Source organism: Cardiocondyla obscurior, linkage group LG02, assembly GCF_019399895.1.
Source record: "Cardiocondyla obscurior isolate alpha-2009 linkage group LG02, Cobs3.1, whole genome shotgun sequence".
Lineage (NCBI taxonomy): Eukaryota > Metazoa > Arthropoda > Insecta > Hymenoptera > Formicidae > Cardiocondyla > Cardiocondyla obscurior.
Window position 1 is genome coordinate 11,531,511 of NC_091865.1, and position 21,303 is coordinate 11,552,813.

The 21,303-nt window shown below is 40.2% G+C and overlaps 1 protein-coding gene across 1 annotated transcript in view; it reads left to right on the forward strand.

The window, feature by feature from the left end:
• Window positions 1-21,303, forward strand: part of Mesr6 (misexpression suppressor of ras 6) — a 482,514-nt gene that overhangs the window by 151,732 nt on the left and 309,479 nt on the right. The gene's annotated exons all lie outside the window — the stretch shown is intronic.

The following is a 21,303-nucleotide window of genomic DNA, read 5'->3' on the forward strand; positions in this document are numbered from 1 at the left end:
TATAAATTATATTTATCACGTGTAAAAAAAAAAAAAATACAATGCTACTACACGAGCAATTATTCAGCACGCTAGATATTTATACGACAAGAACTCGAGATCTAAAGTCCTCGTTGCAAGCTAGGGTCTACCGAGGCATGAAAAACTTGGCGAATGTTGCCACACCGACGAGACCGCCATCGGGAGACTCAGATACGATCTAGCGATGCTCGATACCCTCGCGATCCTGCGAGAAGCGAGACAAGATCGCGGCGGCGAGAGATGATCTGGAAAAGTAGCTGTATTTGTCGTGACATGCCGCCTCGTCTGTTGCAACATCCTTTGGAACCGTCGGCTTGGTTTTCAACGTTTCTCCTTCACGATTCTGATACCTAGAAGCGATTTGAGATTCAAATGCGGCTAATGTAGCCAGCGGAACGATCGTATCTAGCTGTCAGTTGTTCCGGTTGTTCCGGTTGCCTTTGACGGCACCATAGAACGATCTCACCGCTCAATTAAAACTCGCACCAAACTCTCTGTCGAGGGGAGGTTTTTTTTCTGCAATTCGAGAAATTTGCTGATACCAATCGGGGTGTATCGTTTATCGAGTTTATATAACAAAATTTTTTTTTTTTTATAATAAAAATATCAATTTTTTAAGCCGCTTTCTGATTATTTCAAGAGGTCTAGTTTCAAAAGATTTTCATCGTCTTTGTAACAACGATTATTTGCAAGAACGACTTGTGACAATGAGTTCGAAATTACGCAAAGGCATTAAATTTGTCGAAAACTTTGAACGTTTGAAAGAGAAAAGTTGAGCGAAAAAAAGGAGAGATATAGTGTCTGAATCGATCACGCAGCTGCGCATCGGCGGCAATCAATATTTCGTAAATAAATATTTTGAACGAATATTCGTGCGCGCCGGGATGATTTCGATGATATCTGTATTTGCTTCCAATTACGTGGTACACGACGAAGCGGCGTTACGCCAAAACGGCGGCGCGGCGGTATCGATCATGGGCGCCAGTTTTGTATGGAGCCACGAGAGAGTGAGATCGAACGAGGCTGATTTTCCCAAACGGGCGACACGCGATTTCACGGGCGTTAACTCGAATCGGGCCGAACCGTCGATAGGCGCTCGATCGCGACAAGATAAATGACCGTGTGCCCGGTCGACCAGCAAACCGGCACTATTCTCCCAATTATGTGGGGTCTCCATCGACCCCAGTGTCCACCTGTCGCCGGGAACAACATGATTGATGGACCACACGCGCGCGGTGCGTGCCTTTGCACTGACTTCCTCACGATTGCCGTTCTTCTTCGACCGCCGATCTTGCGCGACTTGAAAATTCATATCAGCCGGGTGCCATTGAAGCGAGGAAGCTCGGCCCTATTCCGCACTATCGCAAAGAGTGAAAGATTATAACGTCAACCTGTTTCGACAACGTGCTTATTGGAAAAGCATACTAAATCATTTTTGAGAGATATCATTTTTTATTTAACTTTATTGCTGTTTTTTTTTAATTATTTTTTTATTTTTATTTTTTTTTTTTATTTGAAAATGCCTGAAATTTACTTTATGCAAACCTATGTTTTAAATATTACATATAAATACTTTTTAAAAGCTACACCTACTATCTGTTTCTTTTTAACTAATTAATCTATTGACTTTATCCTTTCTGTTTAAATATGTGAGTTGTATCAAATTTCTATATACACTTTTCACGTTGAAATTTTATCGGGAATAAAAACTGCAATTTTTATTTGATTTCCTAAAATTAGCTTTAACTTTAATTAAATAAGTATGCTCTATTAAATAATTTTAATTTCTCAAACAGATATTTCAGTTAAAGCATGAAAAAAAAAAAAAAAACAATTGAATTATCAATACGAGATGCAAGCGCCATGTAGGTACACGAGTATAATGATCATTGACACCTAGTTGTTAATTGAAGCGTGCCGGCGGCGTCCTATGAACTTTTCAGCTAATCACTGTAATTACGTATTTAATAAATGCTACCGCACGTTTAACGATGATGATCTAGGCGTCAGCTAACTCAAAGGTTACAATATACCGTATAACATTATTACGTATTAACCTCGATCGATAGGTTATCAAGCATTATTGAATTTGGTTCCGTCATCGTTCGGATTTCACGTCGATATTTCAACGGTCGCTTGGGAAATTCTCTTCGACTGCGAGACAACGCAATCACGCCGGTAAATTGTCGTCTCAAGCAAATAATTCTTGCTCTCGCGTGTTAATTAGTAAGTGATGGTGATTATCAACGCCGTCGTGCGCACTTATTAGCGTAGTCACGAAGGTGACTATGAATGGTGGTTCGTAAGAACGTGAACTATGGCTCGCACGACTTACTAATGAAGCTATACGTGGCGCCGTGCATGATAATTAAACGACGGGGATATTTCTAGAATACCTCGAAACAGCTCAAGAACGCTTCTATACGCTCGATCTGGTCGTTAGGCTGTAATAATTAATTTCATGGAGGGACGCCGGCATTATTCCTTTAATGAGTAGACGTTAGAGATTCTTAAGCGCAATTGCCATATAGATAGCATATAAATCGAAAGTGGAATTTAAGGCTACGTATCTTTCTTTGTTTCACCGCCAGACATAATTAATTAATTCCACCGTAGCTTACTGTCCTACGTGTAATTACATTAAAGACCGTGTAAACTTTGTCAATGAAGCTATACGCGATAACGTTGCGTTAAAAATTTAAGTAATTATCGCGCGTAAAAGATTTACGGAACAATTGCGAAAATTATGATAAATAAAACTGAGCTATCGGCTGCATCGACTCTTGAATAAAATGTGAAATTTGTACAGAGCTCGTATATTTATGCGTACAGGTAATAAGTATAGGTACAGATAACTGCGCTTGATACACTTGAATTTTAACTAGCCACGCGGACGCGGCCGGTGTGTGTCCAACTTAATTGCACGCGTATAAATAAACTGGTTTATTTGCACCGGCTATGTGAAGTCGCTGTCTGTATGAGCAGTGGGGATAATCAAAGCTAGCCGCATTAATTGCCTCGATCGACAGATCGTTTGATGATGCAAAGAGCGACGCAACGATACATTGAGAGAGAAAGAGAAAGAGCGAGAGAGAAAAAGAATGACGTGGACCAGGGGTCATCGCGACGCCAACATTGGCGCACATGCCGTTCAATAACGATTCAATCCTCCATAAAATTCGGTCTCTAAAGTAAAATTTTGTTCACCAATCGTGCCAGTTATTATTTGGTTATATTATTTCTATACTACATTTTAATTATTTCTAAACGAGAATCCGCATGTTTTTTTTTTCTTTTTCCTTTTTTTTTTAATAATAATATATTATTGATCAGAGATAACGTTTATAATTTATTTGTCCCCTTGTTACGTATTTTAACAGCATGACTCCGTAAATCCTTTGAAAGATTAAGTAGCTATGTCTTGCGGTCAAACAGCACCATCAATACCACTTTCTAATTCGCGAAACTAGCAGCGAAGATGTCGATTTGAATAATGTTGAGATGCCGTTATCAGCTGTCAATAATAACTGTTGTAGGATGTTTCGATGTAAAATATCAAGTCTCGCCATTACTGTTGGAGCTATTCGCTTATTTAAAAAAAAAAGAAATATAAAAAAAGGGACAAATAAAAGACGTGAAATATCGCAATCGTACATCGTTATTAACGTCAACTCTAATTTAGTACGAATACCCCGGTCTAAGCGCACGTTAATTTGATCGATTTTAAAATGTCATTATTGATCGTGTAACGATCAATTTACATGCCGGACGAATGGAGCGTCATTTATGTCGAAACTGTAAAGTGGATTCGTAATGATCCGGAGGAAAATTTAATACGTCGTAGGTTAATAACATCAATCTTATCGTTTACACACGGCGAAAGTAGATAGTAATCAAGTCTGTCATTGGATGCTTTATATACATCCTATAGCATTTTTCAGTTTTCGACGTTTTTTTTCTTTTTTTTTTTTTAGAATCGTAATGATGTGAAATTGTCGATCCGTTTTGCAACTTTACTCTCACGCACTTTTACATATGTTAATGAAAGAAAAGTAAAAGTTAGGAGTTATGATCGATTTATCAAAGACCCTCGATTTTCTCTCCTGTCGATTTATCTGCTCAAGTACGTATAGTAATTGCAACGTGGATTCGGAATTTTTTTCTTCTTTTTCTTTTTTTTTTTTACCAAGAACACGAGTGTTTCGTAGCTTCGGCGACTAACTAGGGTCACATGCGAAGGCGCGTGCACGCAAAATGCGTCCTCCCTGATTTATATTCGTCGGAGAGAGTTTTCCTCCTTCACCGTTTTCCTTCCTACCGCGAAACGCCCTTTATTATTTCGCCGGCATTGTGCACCGCCGTTACCCCGTTACGCGGATGAGAAATCGCCTTTCCACTCGTGGATGAATGCAGCCGGTGGTACACAATCGAAGTCGCCGCATATAAGAGGCGGCAAAAAGCAAACCGACAATGGGACCGCGAGATTTCGACTCGAATCGTATCAATCGCTGTCGGGGCACAATCCTACCTCAGCGACGTGTTACCTGCTCTACGCGCCAGGCTATCGAGATCCCCCTTTCGTTGCTCCCTGGCCGATCACAATGGGGGATCCATCGATACGCCACCGATACCCACGGAGCCACTTTACATCCACGCGAGCAACGTACGCGAACGTTTCTATTGTGCGCTCCTTTGCATTTAATATGTGCGCCTTACAGGGAAACAGAGCGGAGATAGTTTTATATTTTCGACCCTACGCTCCTCGGGAAGATCACGTCTAATGAACCAAGTATTAAAGACTGAAGAATGTTAGGAATCTAGAGAGATTACGTAATAGTCGTCCAAGCCGATGCAATCGTTAGATTAATGACGAGAGACGGCGAGAGAGAAGAGAAGAAAGGAGAGAAAGAGAGAGAGAGAGATATATTTACGCCAGCAATGACGTAAGAACATCTGCTTGCGCAACCATTTCATGAAATTGAAATTTCTAATCTAATTTAATCTCAGACTCTTCGAATAGTTCATCTTAATTTATTTTTCCTTTACCATCAAGTGCAATATAAACGCGTAAAAAAATCGTATTGTTTTATTCGCTGAATTAATCGTCTGTGACAAGTAACAGTTGGATCGGTCGGCTGTTTTTCGTCACAAAAGAAGAGCGCAGTCGGAGCCGCGTGACTAAAGGGTTATGTGTGCTATTGCATGTTTTGTAAAATAGAGAGGTATATATTTTTCGACACGAGGATCGCGTTTTGTGCCGTGGGGTAAGCCACCCCTTTTCGATACGCAATGACGTTTATTGCAGTGATATTAATCGATCGGGAAGGGTCGTGACTATTGGATCGTTTTCTCCTTTTTCTCCTCTGCCCTTTTCCTACAACCCTGTCTACCTGTTTATATCGTGTACGATGTGAAGGGGATATTTGCGGGTACACGGCGCCGCGGCGTTGTTTGTGATCGGTGAATGTATACATAAATGGCTCAGAGAATCGTTTGAATAGCTGTGCTCGAAAAATATGTTTTGCTTGAAAAATGGATTTCGATTTATATAATGCATTTTAAGAGGATTTTGCAAGCCACGTTGCGCCGTTGACAATTTTCGCCCCTCGCGCATTATTCATTTGCAAGCAGTGCGCAAAATGAAACGAAATCGGAACGATAGATATTCATGCTTGTTAATTTTATCTACGTTTCATTGCCGTTTGTTATTTCTGATATTTATGCACGTAAATGGTTCAGTAGTATTGTACGGCGAATAATGCTTTGATTAATATGGCTATTCTTCGAATATAATTGTCCGACCGTTGTTCCATTTCTATATTTGGATTTATTCGCGCACAATTCATATGCGATTTGCGCATATGACGAGAATTATAAAAAAAAAAGAAAGCAAAAAAAAAATAATAAAAAAAATGTTTTGTCGTAACGTTTCTATGTTACGAACCCATTCGCTGTCAAAAACAGAGGTCTATTGGAAAATACACTTAATTATAAAAGTGATAGTTATTCGATATACGAACGTAACGACACCCACTTCATTAAAGAGACGATAGAATTACGGATAATATCTAATGCTATGCGATTCCGCGCGTTCTTATCATACCTCCGGACCGAATCGGGATTGATATCTGTCTCTACCGTGTGATATGAAGCAATTATAAATTTTTTTTACGACAATAGCATCTTGCTTTAGAATGAGAGATAAATGATAGAGAGTGAAGAGGACTGACATACGTAGAAATACCTCTGTCTTTGCGCACTCATGTTTCCGTCGATCTTAATTACTTATCTGCAACCATCTAGCCTGACTCTCTGGTTCTTTTATTGTGCTCATTCTTTTAGCCTTTAATTCCTTACGTAAATAGTATTTTTCTAACACGATATGTACGGTATGTTTCAATATATGTGTATTCAATTTCCCATTTTAATTGTAATAAAATGTAATATTTATTTCTTTCATGTTACTTTTTAAATATAAGATTATTATTTAATCCTAATACATGTGAAAAAAGGAAAAATTATCGAGAGAAAAAAAAAAATAATAATAATCGAATACGTACAAAGTATTTAAATCCGCGAGAGGCGAGACTTAAGGTAAAATTAAGGATTTAAGAATGTAAGAATCGCAAACGGACTTTTCAGCATGAATAGCTTCTATTATGCTATTGTGGAGTAGTTTGAAAGGAACGACGGAGCTGATGCTTCATGGTAGAATCGATCAGACATCAAGAGTTTCATTTCGACACTCGAAGCCTCGAAGAGAAGAATCGATCCGAAACAATCGTTCCTTCAAACATCTTATAGCCGATTTATGGTGTAATGCCTGCAGGCTTTGATTTACTTTGATGCTTTTATCCTAGTGACATATCGGGTGTTTCGCTACAATTCTGCGACATTTATTCGCGAATAATTATTATTGGCATAAAATTGTTGTAAATAAAATTTATATTTCTCTCTTCGAAAGTAAATTAAAAAGCAAATTATTTCTTTTTTTTTTTTTTTAAACGCAATTATGTATAAATAATACAAACGTTATTTGTACATTTATTAAGAAAGATAATTTACGTATATATGAGAATTGCTGAAAACTATTATTTTGATGGAATGTAATGCCGCGGTAACGTCTGTAACTAAATATAAATCGCAGCGAGAACACCCTGTAGATTCATATCTAAATCGATCGAATTAGAATGTACTCCTGCTTTTAGGTATAACAGTGGTTTCAAGCAGAACAGCCGATGCTTTCTACGCCCTCTTAACTCTACGCCCTACTATACCGTTGGAGGCTTTTCGTTCGTTTCTGAAGTGGAACCATCATCTCTGTCCTTTCTTTCTCAGCCGATTCCCCCCTTCGGCCACCTGCATCACGCTTAGTCTTCGCTTAGTAATCTCCTTTCTACCCTACGGTCCACCCTACGGACGACGTTAATCCATACTTTCGGAATGACTCTAGCCAAATATCGGTCAATTGAGGCCGAAACACAATGCCGGGCGTTTTTATCCACCTACTCGATTCTCGCGACCTCTCTAGATTTAAAAGAAATTGTCTTTTTTTTCCACCATCACCGTTCTTTCCTTATTCGTACTATTTCATGTATTAAAAATATTCTTGTATAATTATTTTAATAAATGTAAATCTATGCGTTATTCTATTTGGATTTTACTTATATTAACCAATCTTAATTTAAGATAATAGTTATCGTTTCATGTTATTACCTAGAGTGAAAATAATTTTACGTTCGTTAATGTTACGTTGTTTAAAACATTATACTTGCCTCAGCAAGGATGAAAAATAGATACATGTCTCTGCGTTCTAGGCCCGACTACCATAATGAAATTTTTAATTCACCGCCGATGAGATTTCGTTTTCTGAGAGAATAACAAGATCCAGTTTGGTGCCTGTTTAGCCCGAGATCGTCAACCGGGCCGGTTTTTAACCCGTCCGACCAGTTTTCATGAAATTACCCGGTTACCGGTTTCATAATATATCCCGCCTCTTGTCTCGCAGTTCCATGTACGATGATAATGATTAACGGATTATAGGAAAAAGGGCCGCGAAGAGGATACGAGAAGGCACTCGCCGTCGGTGAAAGTGCATAAATCTCGTGGTCAATTTGTTATTGTAGATTTCTCAACTAATACGATTAAGTCCTGGCAAATCCGGAACGAGTCCGCGATCGTTAATCAGTCTCGCCGCGGCGATTTGGTAATTCGACAGGCTGATTTCAAGTCGCGAGTCTTATTAAAATTCTTTTAATTCACGCGCGCAGTCAGTTATACAATTAAATACGATGTGTTTGAAATACGCTGTGCGCAATTAAGAAAAGTTCCATACGTTATATTTTTAAAAGTCGCTCCTAACTTGCGTTATTGCTTCATTCTAATGCACGAAACTTGTGTCACGTTCACTTTCCATACCCAATAATTATAGTCATTTTAGACTTTATTGTGCTCAAAAAAATTATCTTGCCACACGATGTTCTATTTTATCACGCATCTCGGTCTCGCGGTTCACCTTCCAACTCGGTCAAGCATTGCACGTCTCTTATACGCTCGCTAATGCGCTTATAAACCTTCTCTTAATTTTTTCCCCCTTTCCCTCCCCCAACAGCCCGAGCACTTTCAGAAGCGACATTGCTGCAATCTAAGGAGTAAGATTCAATCTCTTTTACTACGTACAATAAATTTATATTTCGACTTGGCGCCATACATCTCCGACCACGTAATCCTTCAATCACAAATTTTACTACTTTTAACATTACGGTGATTGCTTCAAATTAGTGGTTTGGTTGGCCAATCACTAGAAACTGGCTCTAAGTTATTGAAAGTGTGCTTGCATCCTACCTGTATTGAGGAACCGTTTTTACCTAACCATAATTCGTCTGATCGAAAAATATTTTAATTCAAGACTTCACTGTGAATAATACTTTGCCAAACTCAGGCAAAAAAAGAAAAAAATAAATAAAAAAAATATTAAACGTTAACCAGCAGCTTTGTTAAAGTTTATCATGGCCGATGTATTCTCTATGAGAATGCACGAGGCGCGCGTTACATTAACATCGGCAGATTGCTACGCGAAATGACTATTATAAATAGCAATTTCACTTGCGTTCAGCTAGTGAAATATTATTTGCATAATGTAACATACGCTAATAGTGAATCACACTGATGAGGAGATATACGAGGACAGATAAATTACGAATATAGTATACGATTAAATATACTTCGCATTTTTTTTTTAAATAGCGGAATTTTATATTAAAAAAAAAAAAAAACATGCGGCAATTTTTAAACGTCTAAAAAAATACCTTTATTTGGTTGGGCGATATATACGTTATGTCGACGCAAATAATACGTTTCGTAACTCGCGATACTTTTGCTATTGTTGGATTTGTTTCACATTTATAAATAGCGCTTTGATTTTCGAGGTACCACGTCGCAATAACGATTTAGATAACAAATATACCGCCTACGAACCTTTGATATTTGCATCAAAACTTGAGAAATCAAAGTGCAGGAATAAATGTGCCGCGGCACGTAAGCGTTTCGTAGCAGATAAAAAAGAACGGGGTAAGAGAATCTGGTCTTCGGTTTCGCGTCAATCTGGCACGTATCTCAAAGTGGAGAATACATTCAGCGGGCCAGGTTTCGTTTGGGCGTGGGACCTCTTCGAAGTTTGTAGCGAGGTCGTTAATTATAGAACGCCACGGGTTACGTTTCAATGGATGATTGATGAACGCGGGGCGATCCTCATCTAACCTCGTCTGGGGAAGGGGGTGGAACGAAGGGCGAAAGCGAGAGGAAAAGGAAGACGACGAGGAAGAAGAGAAGAAACGAACAGTAAAGAGGTTCCAGCCGGAGAGGTTTCACTCTGGAAACAGGTTTCTGATTGTTGAGAGAACCACGGCGTCCAACGTCTTCCATACTCGCGGAACACGAGCTTGAAGATCTGGGATATCTACGCGTATCATTGAGCATTCATAGATTTCTTTTTTTTTTTCTTTCTTTTTTTTTTAATGTTGACTCAATAACGTCAGAGAACGATTAATTCGCAGAACAATCGGACAAAAAAGATTAAAGATATCAATTTAAAAAAAAAAAAGTTGATTTAATTAACTTTGATTTATAAATTAAAATTAAATTTGATATGTATTTTTTTATTAAATAATTACTTTTAAGTATAAAGAATTTATTCTTGAAAAAAGTGAGAATTATTTCAATTAATATTTTGTAATATTTTGTTACAAGGAAAACTGATGCTGCATTTCTTTTGGATTTATGCTGTTTAATTATCGGACTTCGATTTATCGGATTGACAAGAAAAGATACTTCATCCAGCGAATAATGCATCAATTGATACCGATGATGATGATGAGGATAATGAGGAAAATAATGATGATAATGACGATAATGGTGTTGGGGAGCGGTGGTAGGGGCAATGACGGTAATGACGAAGATGTTGATCTGGAATGGGTGTCGGCCCACTTTATCGCTTCATTCTCGCGGAACGTACTTTCATAGCCGCTTATTGGAACCGATTAAAAGTCAATTACCACCATAAAAACTTATGGGATCAATTTCATTGTAAATACGTTCGACTTATATTCGATCTCTTTTGTCGTGTAAAATGCGAAAAATCTGGATACATAATGACGTGATCGCGTAAAAAGGGAAAGTTCTCAATGTATAAAATACATGAATATAATTTTTTTAGTACGCTGATACTTTAGCGTTATTATTGGAATTATTTTTCTAATAATTTGCATTTTATTACTTTCATTTACCACGTGCATTCTTCGCGTATTAACTCTGATATCCGACATTCGCTATACGATCACTAAACGATCGCGAGTGGAGCGTATTAAATAATCTGACGTAAAAGAAACGAGCATTGAAGATTGGCAGCTGATGTCGCGACGGGATTCGATACTGCGGTTACGATATCGAGAGAATTTCGGTGTACGGCACTCGAGCGCACACGATCGTTCCTCGATGGCATTGATCGTTTCTTTCCGCATTGTCGATAGCCGCTCAACCCGTTCGCCGAATCGGGGATCTCTTGTTCTCGAATCGGCCGCGGATCTCCGCTCAACGAGGTCTCGTCGACACGATCGTAAATACCGGCGGGAACTCATGTAAGAAGTTCAAGCCTCCGCTCGGACTTGGAACCGAATCATTTTTGTTGCCGTTCCTTCGTCCCTCTTTACCCCTCTCTTAAGGGCTCGCGCTTCGTGCTTCAGCTCACGGCTAACATCGTTCTCCGTCCGTCAGGCCTGGCCTGGATAATTGTTTCCAACTTCTTTTCTGCCCTGAGAGCGTACTTCTTTCTCACACAGCGGTAGTTGTTAGGGGAATATTATTGAAACACACGCACTCTGACTACGCGCGTGTATGCGTCTAGTGCGTTTTACAAACTAACGGGTGAGCGCAATTAAAGTTACTTTTATATTATATATATAAAAACACGCGTAATGTTGCCTAACAAAATGCACGTATAATTAATCACAGACGGTATAACTGTTTAACTCGGAAAATATTGTGAGCAGGATCTTATTCTGGTATGAGAGTCGAAATAACAAGGGAACGTCTTATTGTATAATTTACGAACGGTGACGCAAATAGATTGTCAATAATTAATGGTTTACCGACAGCGGCGAAGTAATAAAAGCGTTTAGAAGCGCCTGTGGTAACACCTTTCAACAATTCATCAGAGACCGTACGTATAATTGTACTAAACAAACCGACATATACCCGACATTCCTCGGCAAATACTGCGATTTGCATATAAGGAGCTCATTAAAAAAAAGAAAGAAAAAAAAAGAAAGAGTGAGAGAAAAGATCGGCGGATCCTTTCACTTTTGTACATGCGTTCGATATTTTTCAAGGTCGCCTATTCGCTTCCAAAGGTTCGATGGAACAGTGGTACCACAAATGGCGAGAACGTGGGCCGCTCGCTTCTTGTCCATTGCTTCACGTGCAGCCTATTACTCAACGTCGCCGACGTAATTAGCATAATAATATCTGTAACTCGCGGTTGCAGCGGTAACTAATTACCGGTATATTAATCAAGGCATTCGACGCTGGAGCCCGGCCAATCCCAACTATCTGAGATGCCAATCCAATTTATCTGCGCGGCATTAGAATGTCAACTGGGAGAGACAGGCCGGCCATTACGGCACTCTTCAAAGAAGTGAGAAAATAGACAAGGTAGGCTTTTCAATAGCCGTTAAAGTACAGAAATGTTGCACGGTATCGAGTTACAGCCGGTTTCGGTTGATTGGCTCAACATGTGTTTTATTTTCGCTCGCGCGCAATACTGCGCTTAGATGGGTTAAATTTCAGCTTCGTGACAGATACTTGACGAAGAAACCGTCCTAGATACGAGCCTGCCGTTCATTTACATATTTTTTTTTCTTTCTCTCTTTTTTATTTTATTTTTTTTTTTCGGAAGTGTAACGCGCCTCCTCGTTCACTGTCTAGCCTTGGACGACCTTGCGCGTGTGATTGCCACGGTGGAATGTGTCAGATTGACAGGTACGATAGGAATATGATTTCTTTAAGAAGAATAGACAAGCTAGAGGCAGAGGCATGGCCGTGCGCGTGGAGAAAAGGAGGAATAATTACTTTGGCACCGGCTCAAGGTTAATTTTGGTAACGCGACGACGTTTTTCTCTTTCTCGCTTCACTATTTTGTCCCTGTGTTAAAGTAAATTTCGAGGAATCTCGCGCGAGAAACAAACACTCGGTTTAACGCAGACGAGGAAGATACGCATCTTCGTCGTACCGTTTGCAAGTCGATAACGATCGATGGTATTTAGCTACATGTTAACTTAATGGCACGTTAGCGCGATTACTATCGAATAACGTGTAATTAGCAATTTCGCCAATACATAAAATATCTATTGAATGGAATATATCAAATTCTTTCAATCGGCGAGATTGAAAATTGAATGTCGCTGCGCGATCGCGTCGCGTCGGCCAGGAAACTTTTAATTGGCAGCGTCAGCTCAGCGGTTTCAGGTAGCCACCGATCATCCGCATTATTGCGCATACCTCACTTTAATCAGAACGTAATTATATCGCTAGCGGGCATCTTGCTAGAGTCACTTATTAATTCCGCGGTAGCTGCCCCGAACACTCTGGATGCAGCAAAATCAATGTCGTATCTGAGCAATTTCGACATCATCTCCGCATCCTGCTACTTACCGGCTTTCAACGCTATTTTGTATTTTCTACCAGAGCGAACGCGAACTGATTGCTTGACTGATAGATCAGAAATATCCCACATCCCGTAGAAGAGATTCCGTTCCCCCCGCTGCGTTCACCGTGCAAACGGGCTGGTTTGCAATTAGCCTCACTATACGGCTGCAATCGCGGCAGCAAATACCACGTACGAACCCATACGTCCGCGTACTATTTTACACACGTACGACGTTTCGTGCACGTACGCACGTACGTACACACGTAGCCCTCGTGTGAAATATAATAAGATAATAAACCAACGATCGTGTTTGTTCTCCCGCGACTCTCCTCGTCTTCGATATCCGTTTATTGCGCGAATGTTGGAGAAGGATGAGTGACGTAAACGAGCAGACAAATCATTTTTTGCTCACACACGACCCTGGTGACGAGCCGCGTTGACGGACATTTCGCGACTCGCCCTGGCGAGTTGATTGAAACCAGGAGGCATGTACCTCGTTATCGGTAAAGTTTTTTTTTCTTCCTCCCCCATCCACTTTGCGTTTATGCGCAAAATTAGTTTCGAGAAGCAAATTTTCTTTCGCAAAACGTAGTCATTTTACACGACGCGGTAATTTGTTTATCCAGTATTTTGGTAACGTTGAATTAAAACTGCGAGTTTCATTTAGTTTGCTGGAGCGACTTCGTGAAATAAAAAGGCGTGAAAGATAATTAATATCGCGTTGTCGCAAAAAAAAAAAAAAAAAAAGTAACCCTCGATAATTACAGCAATTATCGCTGCGCAAATTGGACAGCGAGTGAAGGAAAATGTTGAAATTAATAGAGAATGGCTCCCGTAGCTTGATCTCCGCGTGCTAAGATATTTCGTGATGTTTACGTTCTACAACGTGATAAAGATCCTCGTTTCTGTGATTAATTGAAGATACGCGTTAGTGATTTAAAAAACTTGGCAAACTCATTTTTCTACCTGGCACCTACTAAATTATCCGCGTTTTGCTCTCTTTTTTTTCTTTCTTTCTTTCTTTTTTTTTATCTTCTTTGGATTTCTCAAAATTTGAATTAAATTGAACATTAATTTGTTCGTCAAGTACTTAATGTTATTGTATGTTCTCTCTCGTTGCTTTTTTTATGAGTGCACAACTGTCTTAGCGCCCTAAAGCTTCTCGCAGTGTCTTCTAATTTTACTAATTTTTCTAATGCCGAGATAAGCCATTATACATACTCAGGATTTATTCAAGTATCCATTATCATGTCACGAGACAAAGCTACGGAGAATAAATGCGCCCGCCTACGTCTTAGCAGGGATTAGTCAACGAATGTAAACGGTGGGAAGTGGCCTATCATTTGTTGCGCATAATCCGAAAAGAATTGTTTTATAGTTGTATCGCGAGACGGTGAGTCACTCAGTAATCGAACCATAAAAGAGCTAAGGCTCTTAAAGGCACTTTCTCGCTTTCAGGAAACAGTAATAGCTTCTCTTTTCAACATTAACATAATTAGAATCTAATCAGTTTTCATGCGACTAACGTTTATATGACGAGTTAATATTTTTTTTTTTTACTAAAAATTTTTTTTTTTTAATTAACATTACAAATTTAATTTATGTGGACAAACTCGTATAAACTTTTACGAAATGCCTTTAAATTTATATACATATACGTATACGCAGCAATTACACTTTCATGTTAAGTTCCAGAAAATTGTGCTTGGCTATTTTAGTCGCAGCCTGAATTCGATTACGCTCTGAGCGGTGTGGAAAAGTTATGACTTTTCTCACATCCCAGCCGTTACGTATGTAACGAGGACTTTCGGAAAGTCTGGCAAGGGGGGAGGGGTGACGGGGTTCTCGGTAAAACGCCTTTCGGGCGCGCCTCGTCACGGTAATATGGTAGATTAGTCACAGCCTAATGATGAAAATAAGAGGCGACGCTCGCGGTAGTGCGATTTGGCCGCGACGGACAGGCTAAACGATAATCGCCGCCATAAAATATATCGAGATTCTTCACGCGCGTACACGCTATACCATTACGGCTATTCCTAGAGCCCGCGTTGGCGAAACAAGTAATAAGCAGCTTCGACAAACGACAGTAGCCAGTTTCCCGGGGCTGCGGTCCCGAAAAGCCGCACGGCACGCTTTCCTACATAATCGTAAATTCTCCACAGAGTCGTTAACGTTTTGTGCGGCGAAACAGGTTTTGTTAGGAATCTTTCGAACGCCGGGAGAGCGAGAGACAGATGCCCGGGGGAATCTTCCGGTGCGCGAACATTCTTCTTCCCGCGTGTCTCTCTAATTATACGCGTACCGGATAAATCGCGCGGTATATCGCGTTATAGTCACCTTGTCTCTACTTTCGACGTCGTTAGCGCGAAATATTAGCGCGCCGCGTGGCTCGCAATTTACGAAATCCGTGAAACGGGGTTACTACGATCGGGACCGCGCGCTTCAAAATGTATTTCGTGGAGGGTTTTTTTTTTTCTTTTTTTTTTTTTTGAGGTGCGTCCTCTGACCTGAACTTCGGCATCGACAAGCATCGGGCGCACACCGAGCGGTCTTCTCGCGTGTATAAATAGGCGATACCAAAATATCACCGACAGGCGGGCGTTCTCCAACTGCAACCACGTTGACAGAAAAGCGTGGGGTATACGGGGGAACGAAAAACGAAACAATGCGTAGTGCGAGCAATTATATGCGACGAATGCGTGTCGTTGTGACATTCGGCCGACAACGACGGCAACAACGACGCAGTCATCGCATCGCGCCGTGGAAAAGGCCGCGCGCCTTCTCGGTTCCGGACGCGAGAAAAAGGACGCGCAAGAGCGGTGACTTGGCGCCAGCATTCTCTCGATCGAGATAACATTCTGATGCGGCTTCGAAGAATAATTTTCACTACTCCACCGACTCAATGCGACATTGATCCCAGCGTGCGAGTTGTTTATTTGCCCTTTCATCGGTAAACGATCGACAACTCGATTCTTTTGTGCGGGGAAACCCTCCGTACAATGATCGTTATACTGGAAGGATTAACCGCGATGGACCGACGCGACTCGCTCGTACGTTCAATTACGCCAGCTAATTGTATGGTGCTACTATCTAATTTTTTTAGTGGCTCATTTATCGCGGATTTGCCAATATTTTTTCCAGTTGTATTGTAATTGCTCGCTTTACGTGGAAATAATGAAGACTTCCGGGTATACCGCTTAGCTTCGTACTTGCGCAATTCCGGGCTATACGTAATCTGTACGCGGGTATCTCGACGCGACGATGGTGTTAGTGCAAGACGAAGTAGCACATCGATAGACCATATATCCTTTATGCTCGCGAATCACGCGATCTTTCTTTCGGTTCGGCGCTTGTCAAAAGTGATCCGACGGTATTTCGGCGTAATAATCAGCGGCAGTACAGGTGCTACCAGTAATCATTAGCACTTTGCCGATGTAGCAAACCGCTATTAACTGCGAAAGTTATGTTATTCGGAATATGGCGCAACTGATGTCACGCGATGGAAGCTGTGCGTGCCGACAGCGAGAAATGCGACTACACCTGCGATAGTAAATAAAATTCTTATATACATATAAATATTATATGCGTACGCGTAAGTGCTCAGTGTTCTGAAAACTAAACTTAACCGATATAGACCGAGCCCATAAAATAATTTGCTTCCAGCGTGTAATTTTACTCAGGTGACGTTATTAAATCTTCTTTAGCATAAGAATACTTTTCTAGATACATTTTTAAATTAATATATTAAATTTTTGTTATAATTTTCTTTTTACTTGTGTAAAGAGTAGATATTTTATTAGAGAAAAATTGTCTTTTAAATACAGCTTACTTTCAATAAAAATTATCCGCGTTAGATTAAAATTCAAATATTAAAGCTAATTATTTGTACGATTCAATCGTGGGTTAAATAATTAGGGCCAATTCAGGAGAGTTTTAGCGTCATACCGTAAATGATGGCGAATCAGACGACAAGAGCAGAATCCATTAATGCTTCGTTCCAATTTATTTGACGATTGATCAGTTTTGAGGAGTACGTGCATTTCAAAATTTTCAAGCGCGTAATCAATCGTAAATAAACAGGATTCTTTATCGGCTTTTACGTGTCGTAATGTCCGGTGAATACGAATGTATTCGTATGAATATATGATTAATAAAAGAATGAAATTTAATGACGAGATGCATACGTTACGCCAAACGTAATATTAATAAAGTATAATTAAACAAATATACGTGCAATAAGAAAAAAAGAAAGTGTGATAAAAGAGTTACTGGTCTACTTATTATTTTAGAATTTCTTTTACAATTTTAATTATCTAAAGTTCAATACTTTCTTGACCGAAGGCACATGCTTCATCGTAAAATGAAAGAAAATTTGACATTGACGAAGATGATGATGACAGGCCACGTGTATGTGTTGGCAGCGCCAACAGCTAATTTGATGCGTACTTAATATCTGTTCATAAATCAAAATTTAACTACCTTGCCTTTTTCTTTTTTTTCAAGATTGAGAAGTGTGATATACAGTTCCGACTATATCTATTTGATCGTCCCGTACATTTCTAACTTGAGTTTTTACTAACAATCATAATTTATTTGCACTTTCTTTTTTTTTTAAGTAATTAATATGTGTAATTATTTTCTTACAAATAGCAATTCGTTTAGTTGGAATAATTGAAATTTAATGTTGAATATATTTATCTTCATTAATCATTTTCCTTTTAACGGACAATGCATTCGAAGTGATCTTTGGCAGTGTGCCAATCGCGATCACATATTACAGGCCTGCATAAAATAAATCGCTACCACGAAAACCTTTCCGTTTGAGATTGCGAAACGGTCGACGAGGGATTCTAGTGTAAATACCAAAAATTTCGAAGCGAACTATAATGTTATTCCGAGCTTCTAGCAACGCTCGAAGAGCTTTGAAAAATATAAAATGAATTCGATATATCCGACGTGATTTTCACATTCCCCAGCAGAATGTAACGAATTTACGTGTCTAAGCAACAACCGTGTTGCATTTACCGGTGCCTAAATTTGTTTTCCACTCTACATTCGCATTCGCGGGCATTACTCACGTGCCTTCGCGCCATCACTTATTCACGTGTTTGGCACCAAGTGTCTTCGCACGCTGGCGTATGGTACACGAAAAATGATTAACGCAGCCGGCGAGCATCAATATACGGTTATTTCTTCTTACTCGCGCTACCGCTGTCGTTGCGTTGCCCTATCTTTGCCGGTAGTAAAACTGGCAGCAGTAAAGTATGGTGTGTTAACGTCAGGTTTACGTTATACCAACCTTTCCGCACGAGAAATGAGAGACCCAGGAAGAAGCTGCGACGACCTCGTAACTCTATCAAGAAACCGGCGACTTGGCAAACGTTCATAGGGTTACTTTGGTGCTCAGCGCCGATATATACTTTGTGTGACGGTAGGAGCGTACTCTCGATTTTTTTTCTTTTTTTTCCCTTTTTCTTTTACAGCTCATATCTAAAATACGGACCCTTGATTCTTTGCCCAAAGCTCGGGATCTCGAGACGGCGCGTCAATCTGCGTGACATCCAGAAATTCTCGTGCGGCTGAGTAACTTCATAAAAGTTTCGTGCGGTTATCGCGATCACACGGCGAATAAAGTAACTCGATAATCGTCGCCTTTCCTTCGTAAGTCTTTTTTTAAAGTCACCGTGCTTATTCAACCTGATTCGGAGTTCATGTGCGCGGCGTTTTAAACGAATATCCGATGAACGTTAAAGAGTTGATTCTGATATCAAGATAAGCACGAGCGTAACATTTAATATTATTTACCACGGATTATAAATGCGCGTGTGTTAAATTTTTATAGATGTATTAAATATTTTTTAGACCATCGGGCCGTCGTCGCCGTTCGTTTTTTACTTGGACAAAATATTTTTGGCTTTCCCGCGATGTATTGCGCGAATGTCTATTATTCGCTTTAGGCGGATCTAAAAATACGTGGTCGCGACATGGGTGGATTGCAACGCGAGAGCCGTCGCTTGCACAATTTTACAAAAACAAAATACCGAAAGTGAAATCAGGGGAATGTAGAAATCGCCCAATTGTGCCGAGGGAACGAGGAGCACGGACGCGCGGCCGCGGATTATAGATGCGTGCATTCTTTCGCGCAAATATTCGTCTTGTTACTAATACCCCATGAAAAGGCGCGGTGTCTGCCAGCGCCGTACGAATTAAAGAGTGAAATATGTTAATGGACTTCCCACCCGAAAAGAGAACGAGCGCGGATGGTATCTTGATTAAGGTGTCTGGCGGACGTTAGTCATTCCGGCCATCCGTTCCTTCCCCCCGGTAAGGCCGCGAAAATCTAATTTTCGCTACCAGAAACTGAAAAAACCCTGGGTGCCACCTTCCGCCCAGCGACTTTCCAGCCTTCTGCTCCTGTTTTCGTAGGCGCCTCCTACGCGTTCAATCTTTTACGCTTCGACGAAGACACGTGCGCCCTGCTTGTGTCAAGTAGAAATGCTCTACGTCTGCGTTCGTAATGGAACCGTTAGTACAAGTCAGTAATTTCGTAGGAATCATGATTGGCTCGTTATATGCAGTGTAAAAGTGCCGAGAAATGCTGATGTCATTAACGCAGTTTTTCCTCCCTGATATTACACGATAGAAAAAAAAAAAAATACTCCGTACTTTGAGTTATGTAAAATCAATTACGATAAAAGATTTTAATATTATGTTATATATCAATTTCGCGACAGATTATACCCTCTCATCAGCCGTAGTTTTCAATACCTCGTACATTCAGCTTTCACTTTTCGCACGCGATAATAATATTCGAGGGAACAGTTAAAAATACTCGCGCGGTATTTTAATTAAACCACGCTGCCGAACGGCCACTTTTCTACAACCGCGGGTCTATTTCTCTGTTTTATACCACGCGAAAGATTTTATAACGCGCGGCGATAATTTAGGCGGCGTTCACCGTATGCGCCTACCGCATGCTAATTGAAGATACATTGCAAATATGCGCGATTAACATTTGCTAATTGAAAAGGCGGCTGCCACGGCCGCAGCACGGTAGCGTGCTCAGAGGCAGAGCTTAAAATGCCTAGTATGTAACACATCTGGAATATAGACAGTTGCGACAGCGATGTTAGAAGCCTCGCGGAGACAAGGCGACTCCTTATAGCTTGTAAATATTTCCTTCGCCGACGGGGAAACCGAACCGTGTTCGGCGTAAAAATTTTTTCTTCTCGATTTAAATCGATAGCCGGCCTATCCCAATACCTAATCTCGGCCATTCGCTCTTTGCCGCTGCGCGCCGCAATGTTTTATTACGATTGTTTGCCCCAGCGAAATCGCGCTTGTTGATCGCTTGTTAATTGGAAATATGTCGGAAGACTATTCACGCTCAAGAGGCCAGGGGGCAAGCGTATCTCAGACTCTTTAACGCCGGCAACCGCGAAGAGGCAAACGAAGCAGTTCGGAATAATATTATTGATGTTCAAGAATCTTCTCTCCGCGAAATAATATTATTGATGCTTAAGAATCTCCATCCCGGTCTTCGCATCAATAAGCTTTCTCTCCACGAAGTGCGAGACGCTGTACGTTGTATTTAAAAGTAAAATAACCCACGAGAATTCATTTATACGAATAATAAACGAATGCGCGCTTGTTTAATTGAGCGTAAACGAAATGAAATAACTGTACGAGCAAATAATCGTGCGGTTCATACGTAATTATAGGCATAATTCCTGTTTATTTATTTATTATTTTATTTTTTTTTTTTTTTACCGATGAATATAATTATTCGTAGGCAAACGCTCATGCGAAACAAAATCCAATGCGACGTGGTTTATTGTGACAATATACGTTTACCGATGTTTTTATTCATAATTCGTAACTCGCGCGGACACTTAGGCGCATTGTTCATAATATTTTACAAAATGACCGCAGGTTTTACACTTTAATTATAGACGCGGAATTCTTTCGCTAAAAGTATTGCGCGCCGTCGCGCGATCTGACTTTTAAATGATCGTTACTGCCTGTATTTTATCGTTTACGGGGACGTTACGCGCGTCCGCAAGCCAACATTTTTATGCGAA